Source organism: Lipotes vexillifer, unplaced genomic scaffold (assembly GCF_000442215.2).
Source record: "Lipotes vexillifer unplaced genomic scaffold, Lipotes_vexillifer_v1.1 scaffold690, whole genome shotgun sequence".
Lineage (NCBI taxonomy): Eukaryota > Metazoa > Chordata > Mammalia > Artiodactyla > Lipotidae > Lipotes > Lipotes vexillifer.
In genome coordinates this window covers 1,117,964-1,135,684 of record NW_006798376.1, presented here as the reverse complement: position 1 = coordinate 1,135,684, position 17,721 = coordinate 1,117,964, and the positions used below count along the sequence as shown (strand labels likewise).

General features: G+C 35.3%; 1 protein-coding gene across 2 annotated transcripts in view; it reads left to right on the top strand.

Moving 5' to 3' along the window:
* PRKG1 (protein kinase cGMP-dependent 1) overlaps positions 1-17,721 on the top strand; it is a 1,229,308-nt gene that overhangs the window by 1,122,068 nt on the left and 89,519 nt on the right. The window lies entirely within an intron of this gene.

Genomic DNA, 17,721 nt, shown 5'->3' with positions numbered 1-17,721 from the left:
CAGCAGGTATTTCTGCCTATGGGGAAGGTTTGGTCGATGCATAATACAGATACACAAGGCACAGTGAGGGGAGAGAGGAGGCCAAAGGGCAGAGTAAAATTTTTGTTTGAATTTTCTTGTCTTGCCATAAAATGAATTTTAGTTCACAACTTCAATGACACTAAGTTATCATAATGATATGAGATAGTACATATGCCATTAATTGTCATTTTTGTATAACAAAGTACATTTTTATCTACTAGAATAATTTACTTTAAAACAAAGCTTTAAATATTTTTTAAACAAAAAATGTGAAGTAATTTGAGATTGACTTTTTCTGCAAAATTGTTAGGTTACTTTTTTTTAAAAAGTGTAATCTATATAATTCTCCTCTTTCTCCCAAGAAAGTAACTTAAGTAAAACCAATTTAGTATTTGATATCATACAGGATATCTGAAGGATTAAATCAACAAATATCAGTAAGTAGATAGTGCAGGGGAAGAATTTGATTGGTTGGTCTTGTAGTCACCTAAAAAGCAAAAGGAATAAAATAATTTCTTTTGCCTTGAGAACCTATGAAGATTAAAAATTTGGGCTAGAACTAATTAACTAATTACTGTTATTCATTTTGACTGATAAAATTGTATTATTTTCAAAGCTGTATAAAGATATTCACATTTTCTTCTCTATATAGTTTGCTTTTGTTTCCTCTGTTCCTTGGAGGGACATAGACTTACATCCTGTGGTCAAATGCCAGCAGTGCCTCTGCTAAGATTTGCTGAGGAAATTACACAAAACCAGTTTTAACATCAAACTCCACACAGTCCTCAGTATTGCCTGTACTGTGGCTGATTGGTATTAATTTTCTGGTTTTCTACATTAGGTTAAAATACATATTAATGCTAAGTTTAGACTTTAGTTTCTGGTAGTTACACTAATCATCCTGTGATGGTAGAGGGGGGCCATTTAAGGTACCTTATCAGTTTTAAAAGTTATAAAACTTTGTTATCATTGGACATTATCCCTAGAGGAACATTTTCTTGCAGTATAAAAGCTCATATTTATAATTTATGGCAGCAAAGTTGTTCTTGAGTTTATATATTCAATTAAGGTTACTATGGGTCATTTTGTATATATTTATATTTGTATATATACATATATACACACACCACTTTATATAAATGTGTATTTATATATACAATTAGTGGTAATCTTTAAAATTTGTCTAGAATCTACTTGAGTAACTATTTAAATATTTGTAGAGTTACTGGAAAAGTCAAAGGTCTTTTAAACTAAAATATTCTTTGATCTATTTCTGTTTCTCTGTTAAACTTTAGACAGATTCTCTAATGAAAGTTTTCGTATAACTCCTATTTACTCTACCCAAAGTCAAGGCCAGTCATTGGCTTAAAATTGATCAGTGGCAGGAAAGCAATTATGAATTAGTTATATCCTTCTCAGTGTACTGTTGGCCTTGCAGAGGTTAAACTGTGGGTGTATCTCATGAATTCTGGGCATTTATGGGTTCACTTGCACATGCTTCAACTAAAGGTAGGAAGTAAAACAAATACACTGAAATTCAGATTCAGACAATTTAGAAGATAGGTGTGGCAACAGTTCTTCACATTGGAAGAGAATCCATCAGTATGAAAAACATGACTCTGAATGAGGACCAGAAGCCTCGAGTTCTGTTCCGGGCTCTGTCATTTCCAACCAAGTGATTTTGGTCATGTCTTAGCAGCTGTCTCTCAGTATCATTATCTTATCTATGAAATATTATTTTTGTGATTTAATTAATGGTGATATGTAAAAGTACTTGGTAAATTATAAAGGGCTATAAAAGTGGATGGTGTTGTTTGTAGAAGTAATCATTGGAAATATACCCTAATGCATTTGCTAGATGGTTTGATTTATAGACAATTATTGCACATGTATTATGTAAACTAATTTTATCTGGGCAAGTAGTCTTTAACCTTATGTAGGCGAACTAGTCTCAATTTAGTAGAGTGTTGTAAAATTAAACCTAGACTGGAAAATATCCATAAATATCAATTTTATGAAAATAGAAACATTTAGTTAAAAGAAAGTTCAATTATGATTAAAGAACAAAATGGGCAATGAAATGATGACCTACATCTGAGTATTGTTATTTGAACTATTAAGTTTAATAGATTACAAATTAGCCATTATATTTATACTGGAATATAAATCAACTAGGATAAATTAGTTTAAAATTTTCTATTCAATTAATACTAAATCCAAATGAGTACATAACCCCCATACCTTAATATTGATTATTATTTAGAAAATGGGAATAACTTGATAAAATAAAAGTCTAGGACCATTGATCTAAATTCCAGAGAGACTGATAATGTAAACTTTATTCCTCAAAATAGCTAAATAAACAAGTAAATACTGGAGCAGGTGTTGTGATGCTTTTTACACTGTTAGCATTTTATAGCTTTCTAATAAATAATTAACATCTGAAGATTTCTGAAGTTGAAAGCATCTTTTTAATTAGGTATCCTATCACCCAGAGTAGGTAAACTGTAAACTATTCCCCAGGGAAAACTTTTTAGTTGAACTAACACATTTAAACATCTGTTTGTGTTAGCACTCTTTTCTCTGTGTTGGATTTCTTCCCCTTAAGTACATTATGCCTTCACTTTGTATTTAAGGAACTTATAAGGTTTGCCAACATTGCAGGAAATCCAGGAACGGGCTCTAATCTAAATTCCCTGGGTAATTTTGTTAATGCCTCTAAATTTCTGTACAGATTGCAAATTCTGTACCATTTAGAATTGAGGTCATGATTTGGCTCCATTGTGTGAGCTTTATTTTTCAAAGTCCCCCTGATTTTGCAAACTCCACTAAAGATAAGATTAATATTTTTTTTAAACCCAACTATAATGATCATATTATTTATGCATGTGAAGTTATTGTTGGTATTGCCTCATTGACTATGCCTATTTGCAGTAAAAAGAAAAAAGTAGGACTGACTGTAAAAATCAATTCAGTTGAGACATTTAGAAACTCAGTCATAAGAAACTTATTAGGTATTAGCACAATCAGGCTTCAATGGCAGAAAACAGACCATCCCTTTCAGAGAAACCATACCAAGCATTCAGTTTGGATGGCTGGTCCAAGAAGATTGACTTGAAAGAAATATCCCAGTGAAATGGTTCTCAAAACTGCTCTGCTGCAGGATCTGTGCCTTAGCTTGTCTCATGAGATATATTTCCTACAAAGAAAACTATTCGTGACAGAAACTTTACCTTTACGACATGTTTAAGCTTCTCTTGATTGCTGCTAATTATCCACTAAGAACTTCTCTTTTTAAAATATGAAGTTATAACCACAAAGACATTAGAAGAGGCAACCTTAGATGGAAGGTAAGGCTCATTAAACCTTATTTAGAGCAGAAAGTAGCATATATGATGAAACGTACACATTATTTTCCTTAGAGACTATGTATTCATTCATTTAATAAATATTTAGAAATTTACTCATGATGAGTCAGGCATTGTATTTTACAGTGTGCATAGCAAATAGAAAACATATTTTCTAATAGTGAGGATCTTGCAGTTTAGTAGGGAGCCTGATGTGTAATTCCATGATTATTTTCAATATTTACTTCTAAGAATAAATTATGATACTTAGTATGATAAAGTACTATTTTGGTAGAGAGACCTATCTCCGTATTTACACCTTGTCTTGTAAAACAAAAAAAGAGCCATCCAGAAAATCAAATAGAAAAATGTAGATGTTCTATTTCATTCTAAGTATTTCCGATATATGAATACAGACTACTTCTTAAATGAAATATTTTCAAGTTATAGTATCATTTCTTTCTTATTGTTGAATATTGTACTCAGCAGTTATAGGCAAAACATCTCTTTTTCTGAATAAAAAACCTGTATAGGGCTTCCCTGGTGGCGCAGTGCTTGGGAGTCCGCCTGCCGGTGCAGGAGACGCGGGTTCGTGCCCCGTTTCGGGGGGATCCCGCGTGCCGCGGAGCGGCCGGGCCCGTGGGCCGTGGCCGCTGGGCCTGCGCGTCCGGGGCCTGTGCTCCGCAAATGGGAGGGGCCGCAACAGTGAGAGGCCCGCATAACCCAAGGAAAAAAAAAAAAAAAAGAAATGAGAGACCTTGAAGAGTTGATGTTTGCCTCACTACAGGAAATGTTTGTGAAAAGAGAGAAACCTCAAATCAGAGAAAAAAAAAAAAAAACCTGTATATATTAGCAAGTTAAGTTGAAATATACTATATTTATATTTATTATAATCATAGGAATTTTTAATATAAAAGTGGCTCTCCAATAAGGTGATTTACATATACCACAGCTATATTCCGAGATTAGGGTCATATAGAGCGGAAAAACAAAACAACACATTAAAGTCAGTGTTTTATTTATAATGATGTTTATTTTTAATTAAAATGTTTTATATTTTCACTTTAATAGAAATAATACAGTGATATAGATCAAAAAAATAAAAATCACAGTCTAAACAAATCAAGTACAACTGCTATTAACTATCTTTGTGTTTTAAAATTATACTTACAGTCATTTACAACTTTATATCCTGCTTTTTTCAGTTTAGCACCCATCATATTATAAACATTTATGATACAATTATATATACTTCTTAAACATCATTTTGGTGGTGACCTGATAACACAATGAATGGAGCCTAGTATTTCAGACTGATTCAATTTGTACCCTTGTTGATTCAGTTTACTGTGCTTTTGAAAGTAAATCCTGATCACTTCTTTAGTAGGTAGGTTGATAGATAGATCGATAGATAGATAGGTAGATAGATTGATTGATTTAAAGACTTCCTGCAATGATCCGGCAGCCCATCGTGTAACAGCATCATTCACGTTCATTCAGTTTGTCATATGCATTCATATATTTAACAAATATTTTCTGTGTGCCTACAAAATGCTACATATAAAGCAATGAATCTGATTTGAAGAAGTAAGAGGCAATAAACTTATACAGAATTATAAGAAATTTCAAGTAAAATAGCCAGAAATGTGTAGTGGATGATTATGGATCATCAATATTGAGAGAGAGATGAACATGTTAAATCCAGTAAAGAAGGAGAGAGTATAAGACTGAGGGAGTTTAAGCAAGAGGGTCTCAGGTCCTTTTAAGTTTCATAGACAAAAGCAGAACTTCAAAGGAGAAGTCAGACCATCTCCCTGGGTAAAGATTATACCACTTTGTGAAGTTATTTTTTTTTAATTTTTTAAATTAATTTTTATTGGAATATAGTTGATTTACAATGTTGTGTTAGTTTCTGCTGTAAAGCAGAGTGAATCAGTTATACATATACATATATCCACTCTTTTATAGACTCTTTTCCTATATAGGTCATTATAGAGCATTGAGTAGCATTTGCTGTGCTATGCAGTAGGTTCTTATTAGTTATCTATTTTATACATAGTAGTGTGTATATGTCAGTCCCAATCTCCCAATTTATCCCTCCCTCCCTTTCCCCCTTGGTAACCATAAGTTTGTTTTCTACATCTGTGATGCTATTCCTTTTTTGTAAATAGGTTCATTTGTTCCATTTTTTTAGATTCCACATATAAGCGGTATCATATGACATTTGTCTTTCTCTGTCTGACTTACTTCACTCAGTATGGCAATCTCCAGGTCCATCTGTGTTGCTGCAAATGGCATTATTTCATTCTTTTTTATAGCTGAGTAATATTCCATTGTATATACGTACCACATCTTCCTTTTCCATTCTGCCAGGACATGGAAGCAACCTAAATGTCCATGGAAGTGATTTCTTAGTTAAGAAGGTTTTCACTTTTCTGTCTCACATTATGTAGTATTTCTTTAGGTTTAAATATTGTCCTCTCTCTAAAGAAATATAAAACTTAAAAATTCTCCAAGAGGAGTTAAACATTTTTTCCTAACATCATAGCATAAATTTGCATGTAAGTTCCTTTTCCAGAGATAACGTGAGCCTTCCCCTGAGCACAGAGAGGAAAAGGCAGCACTGAACAAGGAGGCACTAATAGGCAAACCCCCCCTCGGAATCACCATTTTTGTCCTGGCCTACTCCCCTCACCATGTACCTCAGTGCAAAATGTTCACTTATTCTCCGCCTCGTCCCAGAAAACGGACTCTCATCGTTGATGCACATAATACAAAAAGAAAAGTTAAAAGTAAACAAGAAAGATGAAACTATGGTAAAAAGCCAGAAGTAAGGCTAGTCTACAAAGCAGGACCTGTAGCATCATCACCCAGGAAAAGAGTGATGCACAAAACATTTAGATGCACCAGGGTTGACTCTGACTTATTGCTGCTGACCCAGCGAAGTACCATCACTTCTCCCGACTCTAGAACTATAAAGAATATTGCCTGCATATGGACCACTCTTTTGGCCCTTTTGATGTAGTCCAAATAAATAGTTTATTACTATTTCTATAATTAGTCCTCACTGATTTAAAGCTCCCCTCTGTTTACAAGGCTATTTGCAAGGGAACATTTTAGTCTGATATTTTCAGGATTACCTTTGGTGCCAGCTTTGTTGTTTGACCCAATGTGACAGCATTGATGTTCTCTCGTTACATTTGATTACCAGAGATAACCCTTTAGTTGCTCACTCTGCTTGCCATGGGGCTGGCGGTTGCTCTGTGCTCTTTGACTTGCAGAGGGAACTACCTATGTTGCTCCGACCTTTGAAAATTCACTCATCAAATGCACCTCATCATACACGAGGCTATGCAAATCAGAAAAGGGATGTATTGTTTGGTAACATCTTCCCAAATGCCCCAGGGTCGTCTAGCATCTAACTAACATGAGATTTTAAATGCACAATCAAATGCACATGGGGTTGCTCTTTTGAACACCCTAACTTTGAAATTTTGGCCTTGCTTATTAGTGTTTTTCTGCCAAGCATTTTAGAGTAAAGATCTTAGTATTCCCACAATCTTATCAACAACTTACTTCAACCAACTTGGTCTTGATCTTAGAAATTCTCAGGGAAATGAGCCTGGAAAATTGTTTTTCCCCCTATGGAAAGAATTCAAGTGAGTAATATCCTGTTTCAAACTGGGAACTATATGTCAATTAAATGGAAAGAACACTAAGAATGGTATGAAATAGCCCTCAAACCAGAATTAGAACTTGCTGACCACTTCTCAGGTTGAATAGTCAGAAGACAATCCCATTCTCTGGGCAATAAAAATTGTTTTCCATTTTATGGCAAGGCAAAGTATAGGAGACTTGAAACACTTGCAGCAGTTGGCCCTGAACTAATAAGTTGGCTTTCAGCTGTGCAAGAGCTGTTTGCTTTTCAAATTCTAGTACAAGTAATCAGGCTGGGAAGAAGTATAGAAGAGTTTCTAAGGCCACCAATGCTGGCAGATTAAGACTTTAGTGTGACTTGTGGACTACAGAGAGCATCAAAGTAAATTTTTTCTTTCAAGGGCAGTGAGACTGATTTTTTTTAAAAAATGATCTTCAGGATAAAACTACTTGGTCTTGGGTAGAAGTGTTTTTATTTGTTTCATTAAAAATTTTAAAACTCTCAAGGGTCATTTGCTAATTTCTTCTCCATTGCACTTATCTTTAAGACTCCCTAAGTAGCAAGACTTTATAGAGGTGGATCTCAGTATGTCCTTGCATGCAACCTTTTCTAATTGACAGAGCAGATAATTGAAATCTAGTGCTGCTGACTTGCTTGGTGGATGCAGACAAGCCATTTGATTATTGACTCTGTCTTCTTCTGAAAAGGAAGGATGATTCTTTTCCACCGTTGTCATATTAGATAGCAACAATTGGAAATTACTTTCAAAACATCAAGAGCTCTTTAAATCCTAAGGATATTTTAGTCCTGTGTGGCGATAAGGTCAGGTTTTCCAGAGCCCCAAACTTCCATAGAAAAGAGAGCAATCCAGTGCATGTCTTTTTGTTATGTTTTGTTATGTTCTAGAGCCTGTTGTGATATCGTACCTTTAAAAAGCAAAAAGAATAGTATCTATTAGTATTATTAGTAATAGATCCCTTGTGTTCTCAGTAATTTCAATCAAAAAATAATAATATGTGGCTAAAATACCTTTTCTTCTTCAGTGAAGGGAGTCTCTCTCACAGGAGTGGAGATAGCATATAGCATAATTCTAATCCTGCTTTACATTCAAGACTGGGCCATTCTAGAGAGAAAACCTATGAACCTAGTGAGAGCAAGGCTGATGCTCAGTGCTGAAAGAGGTCCTTCTGGCAAAGTCATGCTCACATAGCAAGAGGAATATTTCCTTGGAGTTGGGAGACCTGGGCCTTAGTCAGAGCAATGACATCAACTCCATGTGACCTTAAGCATAAGGTGTGGAGCCTACCACCTCTGGACCTGTTTTCGAATCTGTAAAAATGATCAGTTTGAAATCCTTTCTAGTTCAGATGCTTAGAATGTGGACGTTAACAAGCCATTCTTCTAGAAACATAACTCCCTTTTATATAAACAATATTTTCACCTTTGCTGTTTTCTAAATTGATAATGAAGACATCTTTGCGACTGTCAATAGAAAACAGACCCTTAAGGATCCTGGAATACTTTGTGGATCTCTATTTTAACAAAAGTCACTAAGTTATATTTCTTTCCTCTCAGAATCTGAAAGTATTATTGTTAGTGCTTACTTTATTCAAAATACTTAAAAATCATGCAGTTTTGCTAGAAGTATGTTTTGATAACTCTTAGTAGTTCAATAAATTAGCCTTTAGAAACAGAGCAGTTTCCATTTTCATCATTATACATACAATTTTCTCTTGCCAATGTGACATTTAGATATGATAATAAGCCAGGCTATCTTTCAATAAAATGCCATTAGAAAATTATAGAGTGCCTTTGAAACTGGAAATGTTATACCAACATTTTCGCCCATGAATCCTTTTAGAAAGAAATAATTTTTAAATAATGAATTAAAATGGCAGCATAAATCATTTTGATACAATGAACATAATACACCATGTTAATTTATGTCTTTAAATTGTTATTTGAGAAAGATGAGGTATCATAAAAGTCAAGCATGGCTGTGTCTGTGAGCACACCAGTTTCCTCCAGTGCATGAATTGCAAACACTAGTCAACTTTATAAACTGTATTAATTACTTCAGGAAACCAGCCTATTACTCTAATATTCAGAAACTGTTCAAACGTTTTAGACAACCTAGGTAAGTTACTGATTGAGCGTATTGAATAGTAATGATCCTAATGATCCTAATATCCTCACAAAGGGGATAAAGCAGCTTCCTAAAATGATTAAGATCTCTTTCCATTTAAGGACTTGGTAGGTATGACTCATAGGGTAATTCCCCATCAGTTTTTCTAAGTTTTTTGTTAAAATGGCTCTGCTTTATTTTTTTAAGCACAGTGTGCTTATTGTGCTAGTAAAACTTGCTTGTCAAAATATAACAATTTAGTAAAACATACATTTTACTGAAAATGACTTTGTTCTTCCAAATCAAGTTCCCTTGCTCACCATGCTGGTAAGGAGATTAATTTTGGACACTCCTCTGGATGGGGCTCATGGTTTTTCCTCGTAAGCCTCTTAACTTTATTATATTACACGTACAATTAAATTAATGATGAAGAATACGCTTTAGTCTGTATAACAATTCTTCATTTCAAATGGGATCCAAAATGTTGCCTTGAGATAAAAAAGACCATTGAAGAGATGACACCTTTATAACAGACCAAATGACCAATGGTGCTTTTTTGAGTGATGACGTGTACTAGGACCATATATGAACAAAACCCTGAAGGTCTCCTAATCCCATTTTTAGAGGTTTTTATTATGTAGACAGATTTCATTATGTTGGCACAATCGATTAAATAATTGGCCCCTGTGATTGAAGGCAACCTTCAATTCCTTACCCCTGTCCACAGGTTGGGGGTGGCGCTGAAAGTTCCAACCCTCTGACCATGCCTTGCTCTCTCTGGTGCCCAGCCCCCATCCTGAAACTATCTAGGGACCCCCAGCCACCAGTCATCTAATTAGCGTGCCAAAGAGGCATTTATCACTTCAGGGATTCCAAGGGTTTTAGGAGCTCTGTGCCAGGAACAGGGACAAAGACCAAATATATATTTCCCATTAGATTACACCAGTAGATGCCAGTACCATACACCCACCGCTCAAGTCATGACAATCAGAAATGTCAGTAGACGTTGCCAAATATTTTCTAGGGGAATTGGGGTGTGGAGGGAGGACAGAATCTCCCCTGGTTGAGAGCCATTGGTATAAAGAGAAGACAAATAAATACACAACTGTGGAGGAGAGAGGACACTAATATTATATTAGTATCAGAGTACAGAATTTAATCTGATGTTGAAAATGAGCCTTACTTTCCTGTACTCTCACTTCTAGGAGAAAAGTTTAGGTGTGATAAAAGTGTCACAGTTGGCGTCAGACGAGACAGAGTTCCAGAAGCGCAGTGTTGACCAAAATTTAATTCAGTTGCTAGGATACAAATTATACAAAATAATTTATCCACATTCAATTAAGATTTCTACATTTCTCCCTAATACTCAAGATTTAAAAAAATTCTTCTCCTTCAAAGAAGCAGAATTTTAAGTGTAATGGGACAGTGCATTCATTGGGAGAATCTGGCTCACCAGGATGCTAAAACTTTGTTGTTGTTTTGAGATGGTGGAGTTAGTAAATTTGCCAAAGCTGGGAAAATACACAGTCTCAGTTTGTTCCACACATCGTTGACTGACATTTTTCACATTAGATGCTGAGTCACTCTAATAGTCTCAAATGTAATTACTTTGTGTATAATACAATGAATTTTCTTTCTATTCATATAACCCCTTGGGTTGTACTGGTAAAACATGGCATTGTATTAAGATAGAAAACACAAAAACAGATTTTAAGTAAAACTAACATCTATAATAGAGGACTGATTAATATCAGTGGTAATAAAACACAAGTGTATATTGTGAAATTGAATGCACTACAAAAGAGAACAACGTGCTGCAGGCAAAAATGAAGTGCTTTAGAGGACTAGAAGTCACAGATTTGACAGTCCCTCCAAATAGTAGCATTTGTACATTACATGTTCTGTCGACATGGTTTCATTAACTTATAGAAATAAAGGGCACGGCATTCTTTAAATTCCACCTTTGTGGTAATCACAAACAATGGATTCTGCCAACACAATGCTGTATTGTCATCCTGCTGCCTATTGCCATGATTACTATTCCCCACGCGCTTTCAAGAGCCCGACCCTGGTCAATTTGACTCCCTGCTGATTAACTGAAAGAGCCAGAAATAATTAGAGAGACATAGCCATGTCAGTTGATGAGATGTTGGCATCTGTACAACCTCAACATTTGAAATGCAGAAAATGTTGAAATTTCTGTGCAAGAAAGTTAGCAAGAATTGGGGGAGTACATAGGATCTGGGATTATTAAAAAGACTCCAAGGAGAATAATAATTTAAGATGGTAGACTGCTGGGATTTTTATAAAAGAATAAACCTTTAGAGTGTTGTTCAAACTGTGGGTTACAAACCACTAGGGATCGTAAAGTTCATGTAGTGTATCATGACCAACATTTTTATTATTTCAGGTGCATCATACGTAGTAGTATTGATTTGTTAGTTTTTTCCCATGTGTGTGTGTGTGTGTGTGTGTGTGTGTGTACGTATGTGTGTGTGCAAAGGATGGCTATGATGAAAAATGTATCTGTAGTCAAAAAGGTTTGGAAACTAATAAATCAATATAAATGCCTCCCTCCCAATTCGGTTGTAGTAGTCATTGTACTTTCAATTTACTTTTAAAAAGTATGTTTTTTATTGTGTGCATTGAATAGTTAGACTTACCTTGTGGCTACAAATTACACCCTCTTGGTCAATTAAGTACCTGAAAATGCATGCAGTTGAATTCAAGGATAAGACAAAGTGAGAGGGGCAAGGGACACATCTATCAATATGGAAAACAAATGTCTGTGTAGTCATTTCCATATCAAAGGACAGTACATCATTATTGTGAAAAATTGTCAACCTTTTTTTAAGTTGAAATATGCCAGGCGTGTACTAAGCAAAGAGAATACAAAACAGGTATGTTCTCTTCTTGAGAAACTTACAATCTGATAAATGCAGCAATTATATTGTTGATTGCGGTGTTATTTAATGAGGGGAAGTATGGAATTCTATATGAGCACTTAGAAGGGGCATCGATATCAGCCTAAGGATTTTAACTATTTTTACCAAAACATTCTTCTGCATAAAGAAAACTACAGGAATATTTTGAGCCAAGGGAGCATTTAGCTTGTGTAGATTTGTTTGCAAATATCTATGGATTCTGTTCTCTATAATGCTATAAGATGTGGCTGCCGACAACGTTTTGATAAAGTATAGTTTAAAACTTCCTTTATCCTTAGCCGTTCTCCCTCTGTCCCCCTGGAGGTATATATCTGTGACTGGGGAGGCTGAATAAGATGAAGAATTTCAGTCATTCTCCCAAACCGCTCAGGTCCTGGTAGACTTATTTCCATTTGCCAGTTATCAATATTAATTGATCACGAGCCTTCACCTGCATTTCCAAAGAGTGACCCTGATCAGGTTATAATATTTGAAGTCAAAGTTTATAGATTCAACAGAAGCAAAAAATAAACTTACCCTAGGTTTGGGGACTGCTTGTCAGCTTTTTAGAGCCGCCTATTTAATGAGTGTTTTCATTTATATTCTGAAGCTACCTCTTCAGAATTTGAAAGCTTTAATAATCCTGTAATCACCATAGATGCTTATCAATATGGGTTTACCTCTGCATTTGTTAAAGACATAGACAGTATCTGTTTGCTATAAAATATATAGTATAAGCCCCTGCTTATGAAAAATCTTAACAACTAGAAAGTTCAAATAGTCCAAACTAGTCTTGCTGTGTGGATACTAATGATAGTGAGGACCAGGAGTATCAGCAAGAACTCATGTTTTTCTAAACTATAGAACAAAGCCTGGGCTTCCCTGGTGGCGCAGTGGTTGAGAGTCCGCCTGCCGATGCAGGGGACACGGGTTCGTGCCCCGGTCTGGGAAGATCCCACGTGCCGCGGAGCGGCTGGGCCCGTGAGCCATGGCCGCTGAGCCTACGTGTCCGGAGCCGGTGCTCCGCAACGGGAGAGGCCACAACAGTGAGAGGTCCGCGTACCGAAAATAAAACAAAAAAAACAAAGCCTTATTTATTTTCAGTCCTTCATTCTATTTTTTGAAAATTAATAATTTTTCCATGTAACTTTTATAAAATAAATACAAATTAATTAAAATGTTCAAGTAATCAAAACAACCCAAACTGCAGAAAATCTGGAAATTTAAATATATTCTATTAAATCAGAATATATATATATATAAAATTTTTATTGGAGTGTAGTTGATTTACAATGTTCTCTTAGTTTCTGCTGTACAACAAAGTGAATCATATATATATATATATATATATATATATATCCACTCTTTTTTAGATTCCTTTCCCATATAGGTCATTACAGAGTATTGAATAGAGTTCCCTGCTATAAAGTAGGTCCTTATTAATCATCTGTTTTATATATAGTAGTGTGTAGATGTCAATCCCAACCTCCCAATTTATTCCTCCCTCCCTTTCCCCCTTGGTAACCATAAGTTTGTTTTCTATATCTGTGACTCTATTTCTGTTTTTATAAATAAGTTCATTTGTACCATTTTTTTTGATTCCACATATAAGTGATATCATATGATATTTGTGTTTGTCTGACTTCACTCAGTATGACAATCTCTAGGTCTATCCATGTCACTGCAAGTGGTATTATTTCATTGCACCTAACAAAAAGAACATCTAGGCATTATTCAATTTTCCTGAATTTTCTGTAAAATCTCTTTTTAATTAATTAATTTATTTTTGCTGTGTTGGGTCTTCATTTCTGTGCGAGGGCCTCCTCTAGGTGTGGCAAGCGGAGGCCACTCTTCATCGCAGTGTGCGGGCCTCTCACAATCGCGGCCTCTCCCGTTGCGGAGCACAGGCTCCAGACGCGCAGGCCCAGCAGCTGTGGCTCACGGGCCCAGCTGCTCCGCGGCACATGGGATCCTCCAAGACCAGGGCTCGAACCCGTGTCCCCTGCATTAGCAGGCAGATTCTCAACCGCTGCACCACCAGGGAAGCCCTAAAATCTCTTTTTAATGGTTTATTTGTTTGACTTGGGATCAAAATACATCTCATCCATTGCATATTGGTTATGCCTCTTAAGTCTCCTTTGATCTAGAAGAACCTCTTTAATAGCCCTATTAGGTTGTTCAAGAAATGAATCAGTTGTCCTGATGCAGCTCCCCCATTTCAGGTTTGTCTTATTGTTTGTAAATGGTGTCATCCACCTTGTACCTTTGTATCCTCTGTATTTGTTGTAAAGGATCATCAAACCTAAAGGACTGATTAGATTTATAATCAACTTTTTGTGGCAAGAAAACTTCATAGAAGGTTCAGTGTACTTCAATATTGCATTATAACAGAAGGCAAATAGGACCTTACCAGGCACATTTCCACTTTCAGCTAGTTGAAATTGAAACCGTGGATAAGGAGGTGATAGCCTGATCCTTTTGTTGTAATGTTTCCCACCTTTTGTTAAATGTTTTGATACCAATAATGATCACTGCCTGAATCAACTATCTCATTAGGCTTTTAATATGATCTTATCCTGTTCCATCATTCTTTCAGTGTCTATTAACTGGAATTCTTCTCTAAATACTCTCCATCATCAATTAAGAATCTGATAGACTGTTTACCCTCAAACTGTTCATTCAAGACAGGATGAATACTTTTTATTCTTTCCCATTAATCACCAATTTCCAGAGTAGGTAATTGGTGCCATAGTTACCTCTTAGTGACAAATGAAGGTGGGATTTTTTAATCTTTTTTTGTATAATTATGAATGCGTAGATTTTTATACATTCAGTGAATCATGTTGGCTCCTCGTTTCCTCTTAACACAATCCCTTAGTTGCCAAGAGCTCCCTTGCTTTCTGAACAAGATGTCCCAGGTTCTCTGTGTGTATTTCCTCCCCTGAACCTGAAATCAGCTGTTTCTCAAGGAACCATGGTTCCTCTTAGCCAGAAATGGTGCTAAGGAAGAGTGGTGACTGCTACTGGGTCTCTTTGCTTCTAGATCTTTTTTAGTAGAAAAAGTAAGGGCATGATTGTTGTAAATAAGCACATTATTTAACTCACAACATGCTCTATGTAATATTGCACCGTTCCCATCTTATTCTAAGAGAGTAGCATATTAAGTTAGAAACAAGATGTATAATTCCTTAAGAATGATTTTCACATCAAGCTTTTTTCTTTTTAATTTTATTTATTTATTTTTGGCTGTGTTGGGTCTTCGTTTCTGTGCGTGGGCTTTCTCTAGTTGCAGCAAGCAGGGGCCACTCTTCCTCGCGGTGCGCGGGCCTCTCACTGTCGTGGCCTCTCTTGTTGCGGAGCACAGGCTCCAGATGCGCAGGCTCAGTAGTTGTGGCTCACGGGCCTAGTTGCTCCGCGGATGTGGGATCTTCCCAGACCAGGGCTCGAACCCCTGTCCCCTGCATTGGCATGCAGATTCTCGACCACTGTGCCACCAGGGAAGCCCTCACATCAAGCTTTTTATCTGTGTTCATATCTCAGCAGGACTTTTTATTATTTTAGGAGGAAGTCAAAGATGAGAACTTAGCTTATAATACCAATTAAACTAAAAAAAATTTCCAGACACCAATAAATACTTCATAGAGTTGGTGGCTCACCAAGACATTCAATATTTATATAAAAGGAAAAGATATTATGTATTTGTTTGGATGTCAAACTTAATTTGCATTAGAAATTTATTTCTTATTTTAGGTTTTAAGGAGACTGAGACCACATTGTGAGTTTTAGAAAACATAATAAACCATCGATTTTTAAAAATTTTTTTACCTAAGCAACTTCCCTATCAGATGGTTGGGGCAGAAACTTTATATCCATGTCACTTGTGTTTCTATTTATTTCTGTTTTTGCCAAGATCTTAATTTTGTTGTTGTAATGAACTTCAGTGTTTCTTGTCTTTGACCTGTAATTCTTTAGTGGGAAGCACCAACAGTTAAGGGTGATTGCTAGCAATTTCAAAGGGCATCCATTTTCTCAGTCATTTGTCCATTTCTCCATCTTCATAGAGTAAATATTAAGGAAAAATTTCCCACTTTATAAACTGTCCCTTATTTCTATAGTGAGAAAAGCAAAAAGAAATTGTCTCTGTTTTCTCTGTGAAAAGCCACACAGTAAAATCCTAACATTTTACTCAACTACTTAAAGCCTCTTTTAAATCCATGACTTTTTATCAGCTAGAATCTTTATTTCAGGAGACTGCATTTCTCTTTAAATAAATAACACCTATACTTTTTAAAAAATCAAATAATTTAAAATATATACAGAGCAAGAGGTAAATCTTCCTTGCTAGAAGCAAGCATTATAACCGGTTTCCTCTGGATCCCTTTAGTGATTCAAATAGCAGTTAACTTATATTTAAGTTAAAATTGGCTGCTTCTTTTTAATTTATGGTTTTATAGAGCAGCAAAATGTGGGAAGTAATCAATACTGTGGACAAAGCCCCAAAGAGATTTTATAATTATAAGAAGTCTCTGAATCCTCTTATGTGCATTAACGAATTTCTTAATTGTAAATGTGTATCTAAAACCTAGCTGTATGGGTTTAGTGATATTTGGTAAAGATTAAAATATATTTATCAAGAGTATAACAAATAGCTAGTTCTTTATAAAGAATATTTTAATTTTTGCTTATTTTATTTTACATGGTAACAGTAAATTCAAGCAAAACAATAAAAGGTAAAGATGAAGAAGAAAAAAAACTCCCCCAAATCTCACCACCAAATAACTAATTCTCAACAGAAAGGGTCAAGTTCCTTTAGCTAGAAACATAATTTCTTATTTATAAAAGATCAGTGATCAAGATCATTTATAAAAGATTCTATATAATTTATGAAACGACTCTCTATATTCTTTCCTGTCTGAATAATTGAGTCTCCTAATAAAAATCACACTGTCAACTTAGACCTAAAATGGAGGTGTTTTACCATTTCATTCTTTCTCCACAGTTTCCATGGAAACATGACAGTTATTATAATAGAAGTGGGGAGGGGATGATGACTGTTATTCAAAGATAAAAAAGATCCCAGGATTAAATACTTAGGACTATACAGCTCTTAAAAAGCACTACAAAATTAATATATGAGCTATTAAAGTAGTAAAGAGAAAATTAAGTACATATTTAGCATGTAGGGTAAAAAAAAAAAAAATTAACAAGGCTAATGTTGGCTCTGTCAGGTTTCCATTTATGCAGTCCGTGTCTCTGCCTATAACAATGAGAAGCTAAATATTGGAACAGCATTTAATTAATGAAGTTCAGTGTAGAATAAAATAGTAAATAGCAATTGAGCTATCGGTGGTAAGGAATTTGAAAAAATAAACTTTTTTTTTTTTCCTGCAATGTTTTACCAACTGACAATATTAAAGCACTGTGGGGGGAAAAAAGGACTATATCCAATGACATTTTTACTTTTAAAATAAAATATGACAGAATTTAGTATCCCAATTAGCTATGTGTATCAAGGTGACTAAAATGGAACCTTTTACTGCATGAGTTAATTAGTGTGAAATAATTAGGGAAACCTTCCTTACAGTGACACTTGCTATAATGAATTACTACTGTGGGTCTCATCCACTTTGAATTGAATGTAGGGAA